At 32.9% G+C, this 10,709-nt stretch overlaps 1 long non-coding RNA gene across 1 annotated transcript; it reads right to left on the reverse strand.

Annotated features, from left to right (window-relative positions):
• Window positions 1–6,981: 6,981 nt before the first annotated feature.
• LOC111642478 lies at window positions 6,982–10,581 on the reverse strand. Its single transcript, XR_002759555.1, has 4 exons — window positions 10,545–10,581; window positions 7,654–7,722; window positions 7,490–7,579; window positions 6,982–7,320 (listed from the first exon to the last, which is right to left on the reverse strand). It is a non-coding gene; the product is annotated as an uncharacterized LOC111642478 (long non-coding RNA).
• Between the last annotated feature and the right edge of the window lie 128 nt (window positions 10,582–10,709).

The raw sequence follows: 10,709 nt of genomic DNA on the forward strand, positions 1-10,709 counted from the left end.
TAAACAAACTTCGTTTCAGTCTCAAGTACAGAGGATTGATCGTGTTACATAATGTCGAATTAAGAGGCCTCTAAAGTAACCTAAAGGATCATACCCCGAAAAATTTCTGGGGATTTTTCGACCCGTATGAGTCGATTCGGAGTCCCTCAAAGCGGTAGACCGCTCGGCAACTCTGATGTTGACGTCAGTACTTCGTAACACATTTCAATATTTATTATTTATAACTTTTTATTATGTTGTTAATGCTAATAGTAATAGTAATATATTTACATTACTGTATTTATGAATGTATTAATTTTATTATTATAATGTTTAAAATCGGGTGGCGATACTTCATATTATTCGGCATTCGGCATCGCCATTTTTTATTTAGAATTTGCCTTACTTCATTTAAGAAATCAAAAGAATATCAAGATCTCTATTACTCAGTAAAAGTTGGAAAGGAAACTTCAGGGCTGTTGAATTTTTGGTTCGGTTTCGTATCTGGAACTCAAATGGTGGAAGGTCTATTCCGCCCGATGCGCCATGTTGTCCGTTAGCTCAGTTACAGTGGCTAGAAAATATAGTGTCGAAAGCGCTTATACAGTCGACCCCCCTATAAGATAGAGATACGTTCCATTCTCTAGGAATCCGCTTTCTTACGAATCCTTCCAATCACAACCCGACACGTATCAAGTTTACGGACTACGGCTGTTTGAAAGATTTTCTTCCATAAAATTAATCGATTCTAGACTAATCCGACTCAACATTTCCANTTTTAATTACATAAAACAGAAAACACTAACATAAAGAAAAATAGTGATATTTATCAATACTTATATTCAAATAATTTACTATTCAGCTATAGACATATATCAGCAATACATTATTTTTATATTACAAAATTTCACAGAATTTCATTGTCACAGCAAGAAGTTATATATTATCCAGCTTCTGTAAATGTTTAAATGGTTATTAGTTAATGGTAAATGGTTATTAGTTAAAAGTCTCAAATCTTTGAATACTATCTTTTGTAACAATATTGTTTATTATTTCCTAACTTGAAATAATTGTTGCTATTTTAGAAAATTTTTATAATTTTTTAAAATCTATTTTTGCCTTTTCAAAAGTTATTTTAAAAATAGCATCTAACTTAAAATAGCATGTAAATTTTACATAAAAATATCAAATCCAAATAGCAACAGGAACATTTATATCAGACCAAAATACATTAGTGCTTAAAAAATTACACATTTGATAATTCAAATGCATAAATTTAGAAAATGGTATTCAAATTTTCTATCAAATTGCAAATATAGTTCATTGCATATTTTTTATGTTAACATAGAACATGAAAAATTAAGAGCTGTTTTATTTATTTTAGACAATTACTTTCATTAAAATGAATGTAAAACAAACTCTCATTTTCTATAGATTGAATTTTATAATGAGATTTTATTTCTGAAAAGTTAGTTTAAACAATACATATCATCAAAACAGTTTTAAATTGTAACAAAACTTATATCACTAGTAAAAATGTGATTCTATATTTTTGTTCTGAGAACAATATATTTTTAATTTGCAAACTTAAGTAGATATAATAAAACAATTTCATTCATTTTTCAACTTGAAAAATTGATTCTGTAGTTTAAAACCTGTATAACAAATCAGTGTTAAAAATGAATTTAGGGGGATTTTTTTCCCACGTCCAATACCACGTCCTAAACTCGAACTTGCAAATCTCTTGTCTTGATTCAGGCTAAGTTTTTTGAATAAATCAAACGCTTTTGTTTTATTCNAAAACTAAAACTTCTTCATTTTCGATTTGGGAAAAGCTGAGTATTTTCGGGTTAGCGACGTTTTTCCGAAAGTAAAAAATAAATAAACTTTACAGGCTTCCCAATAAGCCAATGTTTCGATCAATCAATTACTTAATAGTTAAATGGTTTACTATAAATACACAACTTGTCTTTTTTGCTATAATTGTATATTCGAACATCAAACCATATGTAAGCGCCTAGATGACTTACATCCGAAAAGCGAAATTCAAACATCGAGTCTTTCATTTTTCCTCATGAAAAGATGACTGCTTGTCACGAAAGAACAAACTCGAATAGAAGTGAAATTTCCAGAAGAGAAAAAATCTAGAAACAAGTTGCGTAACTTTCCCGGCTTTATGTGATTTTATTTTAAAAACTGTATATATATGGTAAATAACGAGTAAAATCGTCATTAAGTCTGATTACTCTCGAGATATGACATATGGCCCACCTCTAACTTCCATTTTTTAGAGTCTAGACCTTTATGTACCAAAAGTTAATAACAGCAATGTTTCTTACGCAAGCTACCATGCCAAATTTCGTTTCTTAATTATTACGCCCATTCTGAGATATTAAACGAAATAGATGCAACACACACATTTATATCGATACGTACAGAAAACCCACGAGTTTTTATGCATTTCTTGTCGTTTCGAGGTCCCATGAATCCAAAATGTAGAAATATCGAAGGGTCATTTTTGACTGATCGCCATACTTTCCTTCTTTTATATACAGTATAACAGAACCCGGAAACTTAAAACAGAGTAATTTTCGCAAGAGCAACAATCTAATCTATAAACACTAATTTGTCCGTAATTACTCGAAATTGTTCCTTTATATTGTGGGATTATTTCTCTCCATTCTGCATAATGAGAAATATTTCCTGCCAAGCCGAACGTTGAAGATGTAATCAATTACGGTCATTCATTTAATCTGTTCGATCTTGCCGCAACAAGTCTTCCCGTTCGTGCAATTTGTCCATTGGTTTTTTCTATGACGAATACTTATTAATACGCAATAGTTGCAAAGTGTTTCTGTATTCGTGACATGCATATGTTCATTTGTGAAATCTCTTCGCTAAACTTTTCATGGAATATATTCATTCTTTATTTAGATACGAAAAAATAATATACATGCCTAGCACTGCCAGGCACAACTAGACAGAAGATACAATAGTACAAATTAAATTATACTAAATTATAACGAAAGTTTAAATACAAAGCGTAATAGCGTGATGATGAGCAGTAAAAGAATAGCACGGTAATGTGATTGTGTGCACAAAGTGTGCATCTTTAGTACAATAATACATAAAAGTGTGATACTACAGATAACCACGTTTAGGCAATTTAAACCCGACAACGTATCTAGCGTGGTAATGCAGAAAAGAGGGAAATATAACTAAACTTTACATAGTTAACTGTAAACACTATATACAGACAACGATTGACAGCAGCGCCTCTTGCGGCAACCTCCAATATAGGGACAGAAAATAAGCTCGATTTCGACACTATATTTTCTAGCCACTGTAGCTCAGTCTAACAAGTGAGTAGCGTTTGATGTGAACTGAACGTAATATTAACAAGATGGCTCCGACTGACTTGACTGAGACAAAAGACCGGACCTTAATTAACTAGATAAACCTAGATTCCCCTCATGCATGACTGGAAACTAGATCTATGTATTTAAAATATATTTTCTACACTTTATCAAAAACTTTTACGAATTTCAGTCTTCTAAAAAGGAAAAATTACAAAAGGAATAATCAGAAAATATACATCGCACTATTTAAATATAAAAATGAGGTCAGATGCTTTTATTATAGATTAACTACAGTATTTTACTATTGAAGGCTATTGTTGCATTTACCGTCACGTGATTGTTTGAATTGTTTGCGTAATATCCTATTCAAAATATTTTCTCTTTTAAGAAAATCTGCATTTGGTATATTTTAGAGCTGGGATTAGCGATTATTTATTTAATTAATCTTTAAAAATTTTAATCGAAATAATGTTATTTTGTTCGATTTAATCTCTCTATACATTTTTTTAATGTTGATATTGAATACAGCAAATTATAATAATATTATTGTTAATAAATAATGAAAGAAACTATGAAAGTTTATTTTAAATTTTATACTACTGATTTAATTTTTATATATTAAATCAGTGGTACGTCTGAGACAAATCAGGCCGGCCGACACATTTGACACAACACTTAAGCTGGCATATCATACTGCATATGGAATACAGGAAATATTTACGGCCCTCCGCACAAGATTTTTGCTCAATTTGGCCCGCCAATTGAGAAGTTTGTAAACCACTGTATTAAATAGTTCATAAGTTAGTAATTTTGTCGTATTCTTTTAAAAACTAAAACTTCTTCATTTTCGATTTGGGAAAAGCTGAGTATTTTCGGGTTAGCGACGTTTTTCCGAATGTAAAAAATNTTCGACATTTAAAATATCTTTAAATATTAAATTAATAAACATGGCATTCAAATTTTAATAGACAGTAAAACTGAAATACTTTACGTTGAGCAAAAACTAAGTTGCGGTGGCTGGCAAACATGGCGCTAACTACGACTCTACTCGAGTGGCGTTAATTCACAATTCGTCGATCTACAAGGTACTGTACATGGAATAGAAAACCGGAAAAGTCTCATTAAAAGTCGAGAGGATGGATAATAGCGTAGTAATTTTGACACAGCACTTCCAATCAGAGGCAACAGTAACTGCCATTGGCAATACTGTTGACAACACTTGCAATGTGATAACATAAGAACAAAAACCTATAAAATGGCGGCACCTCTAGCAGTGCACGGAACAAGAACAGTATCGTGTTTATCGATTTTTTACAAAAATCAATCCATTGGTATCAATACATGCAAGTACAGTAGGGAAACGCCGATTCGAGTTACCTACAAGTGTAGGAGTAGAGTTCTAAGGATCCGAAAGCAGCCACAGTTTCGTAGAAGATTCTCTACGACTGGATCGCAGTGATTCCCGGGGAATCTTTCACAGAATTGTAGCTGTTTTTGAAACCTAGAACTCTACTCGTACACTTGTATGTAACTCATGTCGTTGTTTCCTTACTGTACTGGCATGTACCAAAGGATGGCGACTAATTTTTGTTTAAAATCGGATAACACTACACTATTCTTGTTCCGTGCACTGGAGAGGCGCGTCATTTTATTGGTCTGTAGTCTTATGTTCTAGCTCATTAACAGAGTTGCTTGCTAGAACATAAGCATCAAAATTACAAAGCTATTGCTAATCTTCCCGACTTTTAACCACACTTCTCCCTGGTTTGTATTGAACGTGCCTTGAATTTCTCCCTCGCCGACTTGCTGGTTCGTATCTCTGTTTTGCGATCTAGTATACAGAGATACGTCGTACTTCAAACTCTGTATTTGACAAAAATTCGCTTCAGAGTTTGAACTGTAGGAGCGTAAAAAAAAAATGCGCTAGAAGCATAAATGCAAACTGTCGTGCGTCCAAGTTGTCTCTCGCTGTCGCTTATAACTTGTGTTTTCAGTCCTTATTTTTTCGCTTCATTTCTCATGTGTTTGGTTAAATATGTTGGGTGCTACTCAACGAATTTTAACAATTTTCTTCCTGTAATTTTTATTCTTCGACTGCTTTTGGGAGCCAGTCGGCTGCTCTGCGGGACCCGAAATCGAATGGGGATTTTTTTGGAAGTGGTTCGTCCTGAAATGTCGGGCTTTGTTCCTCACCATCCAGCTGCCCCATTGTGTGCCTGGCCAGATCCAGACAAAAAGTGTGTCTTTTAGCAAGCCCATTATGGGCTTGCTAAAAGTCCATTGCAAGCCCATTATGCATGTTATAAATTAGCAAGCCCACTATGGGCTTGCTAAAACACTCTTAGTTACACTAAAATACCATTAAAATTTCATTTTAATTAATAAAAGAATAAATTTTAATTTTTATGAAAGTTTCTAAAGATATTTACTGAATAACACACGATAGATTAAAATTTAACTTACCAAAGATGTGAAACGAGATAGTTGAAAAGATATAATCATAAGTACGAAAGCCAGAAATATAAAATTAATAGAAAATACAAGATGCATTATACTATCAAGTTGAAAGAAAACAACTGCACAGAAGAAAAAACTTGTCTGATATATTCCGAAACAATATGCAGCAGGGATGTATATTTCAAAAACTACGTTTATTTCTTGTATATAAGTCCATAAACCCCAATGAGTTTCAATCAAACTTTCGATTTTATTCTTCAGAAAACTTTCCTCTTTTTTCAATTCATCGACTGCATCAGATAAATTCTTGAATCTCTTTGAAACCATGATGGCCGCTGCACCCATAACAAGTATGAAACACTCTAATTGTCCAATTCCGTAAATGCACATTAATGTGATATTCAGATTACAAAATGCGAGTTCAAATTCGGAATCAGTTATTTCCTTTAAAGTAGGATACAGAAATAAGTCAATTACAGTAATAACTGAAATTGTTGCAAAAAATAAAAGTGTAAGTACAGCTATAAAAACTGTTTGAATATCATCAGCAATTTTTTCCTCGCCTTCGTATCCACTGTTATTTCTAGGAATGTAAAGCCTTCTCCTTTTAAAGAAACTGAATTGAAAAGCTAGAAAAATATCAAATGTAATTAAAATAAACTTTACGACTATCATATTGTTTGGGAACATTTTGATCCATCCGACACACACCAAATTGTCTGTTACTTCTTGAGTAGAAAGTATTATGTTAGTCCACAGAAATACTTCTATAGCAGTTTGGTACAAAGGATATAACTTTGACAGATATTTGGACTTTTCGCCAGACTTCTTACAATCGCAATACGCCATTTTAATTCCAAATATTTCTAACGACCATAAGACTGGTCGTAGAAAGCAAATAATGCACAAACTGCGTTTCGTGTCACGTAAATGCATGCTTTACTCTTATCTATGAAATGACTTATTGTAAATACGAAAAATGTTAGATCATGATGCAGTTTCAGTTCCGCTGTTGTATTGCAACATATTTCACTAAATATATGACTAATGCGGGTTTTACTTAAAGGGAAAACGTCTTTGAATAAGATATTACGCAAACGATTGATTTTAGTGTTATAATACACTCACGTGATCGAAACTAGTAGCCTTCACTAGTAAATGTANACTTAAATATAATTTATAAATTTACTGACGCATAAATTTATTGTCGAACGAATGTCCTAACTTTCTACGAAAGAATCGAGAGTCAAATCTTGATGTTTCGTAAGGAGTATTTTCTTTGACTTCTTTGAGATTTCAAATTTTTCTGATAAGTTTACAATCCACTTCCTTTTTCGAACACAAAAATACCTCATTTCCTTATAATAAGTCTGCAGTTATTCAAACTTTAAAGTCAGCTGCGAGGCAATTTAATTCAATAGCTTTATTGAATTAGGTCTGTAATCTCAACTTTACAAGAAGGTTGTTTCCTTTTAATTAAAAGTTCTGTCAACACAGACAGCGATGAATATACGGCACTCAGAATCTGTAAAACAATATTTATAAAATTATTATATATACCTAAAGAGAGTTACCTATTTACTACGACTCTTTCAATAAACTGAATTTGTAAACTATACACACAGTTATAAATGATAATTTTACAAGTTTAATAAATTCAAACATATACAGTTTAAATTATTGAACGAACTTACTCGAATGAAGAAGTTTTTTTTAACATAAAAGAATCCTCCGACGCTTATTCCAAATGGAGTTTTACCAAATCTTTTCATAAAGTTCAGCATCTTTTAAAGAAGAAAATGTTTAATAATATTAAATTTATAGATCGATAGAAAGAATTTTAATGTATTTATAATACCTTCATTTTGGTTTCTAATGGTAAATCAGCAGAACACAATTTATCGATTTCGATGAATTTTCCGTACAGCTTGACAAATTAAAATAATTATCATAAACAAAAATTGTAAAATTGGTATATAAATTCTTATAAATTACATTGTAATTGATGAATCAATTTCAATATTATATTATATTATATTACACTTATATTAGGAATGCTTTTAATACACTCGCCAGGTTTGAAGCATGAATGAAATGAGCGAATACATCTTATTTTGTTTTTGCACGAATTGATTTAATACAAATTAACGAAGGGAAACTTTATTTTTATTCTACAAGATTTGTTTTGATTTAGCATCATCCACCCAATTTTAAAAATCTTCTTTAGTATTCGAGCTCGCTTCAGATTATTCACATTTAGATTTCATTTTTCATTTCAATTAGAANCAGTTTCAGTTCCGCTGTTGTATTGCAACATATTTCACTAAATATATGACTAATGCGGGTTTTACTTAAAGGGAAAACGTCTTTGAATAAGATATTACGCAAACGATTGATTTTAGTGTTATAATACACTCACGTGATCGAAACTAGTAGCCTTCACTAGTAAATGTATTATTGCAATTCTTAAAAAGCAATTTATTTTTATTTTTTAGATTTAAATAATCTGATTTAAATATTCATATTACTTTTTATTTAATATTTTTATTGTCGCAAGACAATTGAGGAGCTTGATCCAAAAAGTACTACTGTATATTCCTTAATAGATGATTTTTAGAAACTATTGATAAAAAAAATACAGTAATATCCATATGACTAGTAGTTACAAAAAATACTGTTTCTACAAAATCCTCAAAGTATAAAGAATATCAATGAAAATCACTGTAATCCTCGATTTTATATAACACTCTTATTGTGAAAAACCGATATGGATGAAGAACCTTTCTACACTATTAAAAGTTCAATATGTTGAATATATGGAATCAAGACAATATGATCAAAAATATCATCAATTTTTGATTTAAACAAAATGAGCAATTATTTATTGTGGCATCGTCAGGATACCTGGCTGGAAAGTTTAATCATATTTTTAATTTGTTTAAATTAATATAAAATATGTGCNAAACCGATATGGATGAAGAACCTTTCTACACTATTAAAAGTTTAATATGTTGAATATATGGAATCAAGACAATGTGATCAAAAATATCATCAATTTTAGATTTAAAGAAAACGAGCAATTATTTATTGTGGCATCGTCAGGATACCTGGCTGGAAAGTTTAATCATATTTTTAATTTGTTTAAATTAATATAAAATATGTGCTCTCCACCTCAAATTAGTAGTGGCTTGCCTGTACATCATACTTTTCCGTTAGCAATAGAGTTGTGCCGGTCATCTATCTAACACCTTTCGGGAGTAAATTTTGAATTGAAATAACATGACCTCCGACTTGCATTAGAAGTTTGTATACAGTTAATCGGAAGCTTCCTGTTCCTAAAGTTTTCACAGCTGGTTTCGTCTTTCATCTACCTAACTCCGTTCTTGAGTTTAAGGAAAGACAGACAGACGGACAAACGNGTTGCCAGCTAAAACACGTAAAAATAATATTAAAGTAGCCAAGACATAGCCAAATATTGTAGCGCCACATCACTAGCGGACATTTGAAATTTGCCGACTAGGACGGTCGATTAACCGAGGGGTCGGTTGATCGGGGGGCGGATAATCGAGGTTCTACTGTATAACAAAATATGCTCTCCACCTCAAATTAGTAGTGCCTTGCCTGTACATCATACTTTTCCGTTAGCAATAGAGTTGTGCCGGTCATCTATCTAACACCTTTCGGGGGTAAATTTTGAATTGAAATAACATGACCTCCGATTTGCATTAGAAGTTTGTATACAGTTAATCGGAAGCTTCCTGTTCCTAAAGTTTTCACAGCTGGTCTCGTCTTTCATCTACCTAACTCCGTTCTTGAGTTTAAGGAAAGACAGACAGACGGACAAACGGACAGACAAATGGATAGACAATAGTGGAAATTTATAGGTCTACAAGTTTTTCAAATTGCAGCCCAACAAATAAATAAGAAAATTATTTTAAAGTTAATAAATTCATCTTTAACTCTCTCCCTTCCTTCCAGTGTGGACGTCATTTATGGGCAGTCTCTAAATTATAGGCGTCTGGATCTGGTTTACACCCAAATTTTCAAGGCACTAAGTTCATACTAGTGCTGTGCGATGCATCGATGTGACATCGATACATCGATGTTTTTGTTCGTCGATGCATCGACCTTCCGATGCTTTTGAAACATCGATCCTGAATCGATATTAGCAATATGTGAATTTCGATTCATCGATGCATGCAGTTCATTCTTTGTTGCTAATGTTACCTCCTGTTCGGTTTTCACCCGGACAGTCCGGGAATTTCGTAGAAATTGTGAAATTGCGATGAAACAAAGTTCTCGCAAATATGTTTACAAATTTACACTATTTTAACAGTGAATGAACTCACACTGATTGAAACTCATCTGCAACTCTGCCATGTTAGTCTGTTTACGCCGACTTGTGGCGCGCAACCTGTCTACTTTGAGGCCGGATGGCCAACGGTCAAGGTGGCAGCCTACCGCTCTGGGGAACCCGGGATCGAATCCGGACGGGTCAAGGAATCCCCAGGAATTTTTCGGGGGGGTGGTCTGTTTGGATATGTCAGGCCCCGTCCCTCACTACCCGGTCGCCCCATTGTGGGCCTAGCCGAACCCATAATGGGCCTGCTATAAAAGACCCTCTCAGTGCCCACAGGGCGAAAATAGTAAAAAAAAACCCTGTCGACTTTTTTTTTGCATGTACGATCGTACCGTATGAAATAGAGCTAAGTTATCTGTACCTGTTCTTTCTTAATTTAGGTTACTTACGTTACTCCTACGCAAGTCCCTAGTCCTTAACTGTAACTGATTTAGAACCGGCATGCACGTTATTCTTCGCATTGTAAAATGACATTGCGCATGCGTCAGGAACTTCTGTTCGAACAAACCCGGTTTTGTTTTTTTTTTTAAATTGTTTGAGTTTATCTTGATTGA

Source organism: Centruroides sculpturatus, unplaced genomic scaffold (assembly GCF_000671375.1).
Source record: "Centruroides sculpturatus isolate CEXI.00-Female unplaced genomic scaffold, Cexi_2.0 scaffold1695, whole genome shotgun sequence".
NCBI lineage: Eukaryota > Metazoa > Arthropoda > Arachnida > Scorpiones > Buthidae > Centruroides > Centruroides sculpturatus.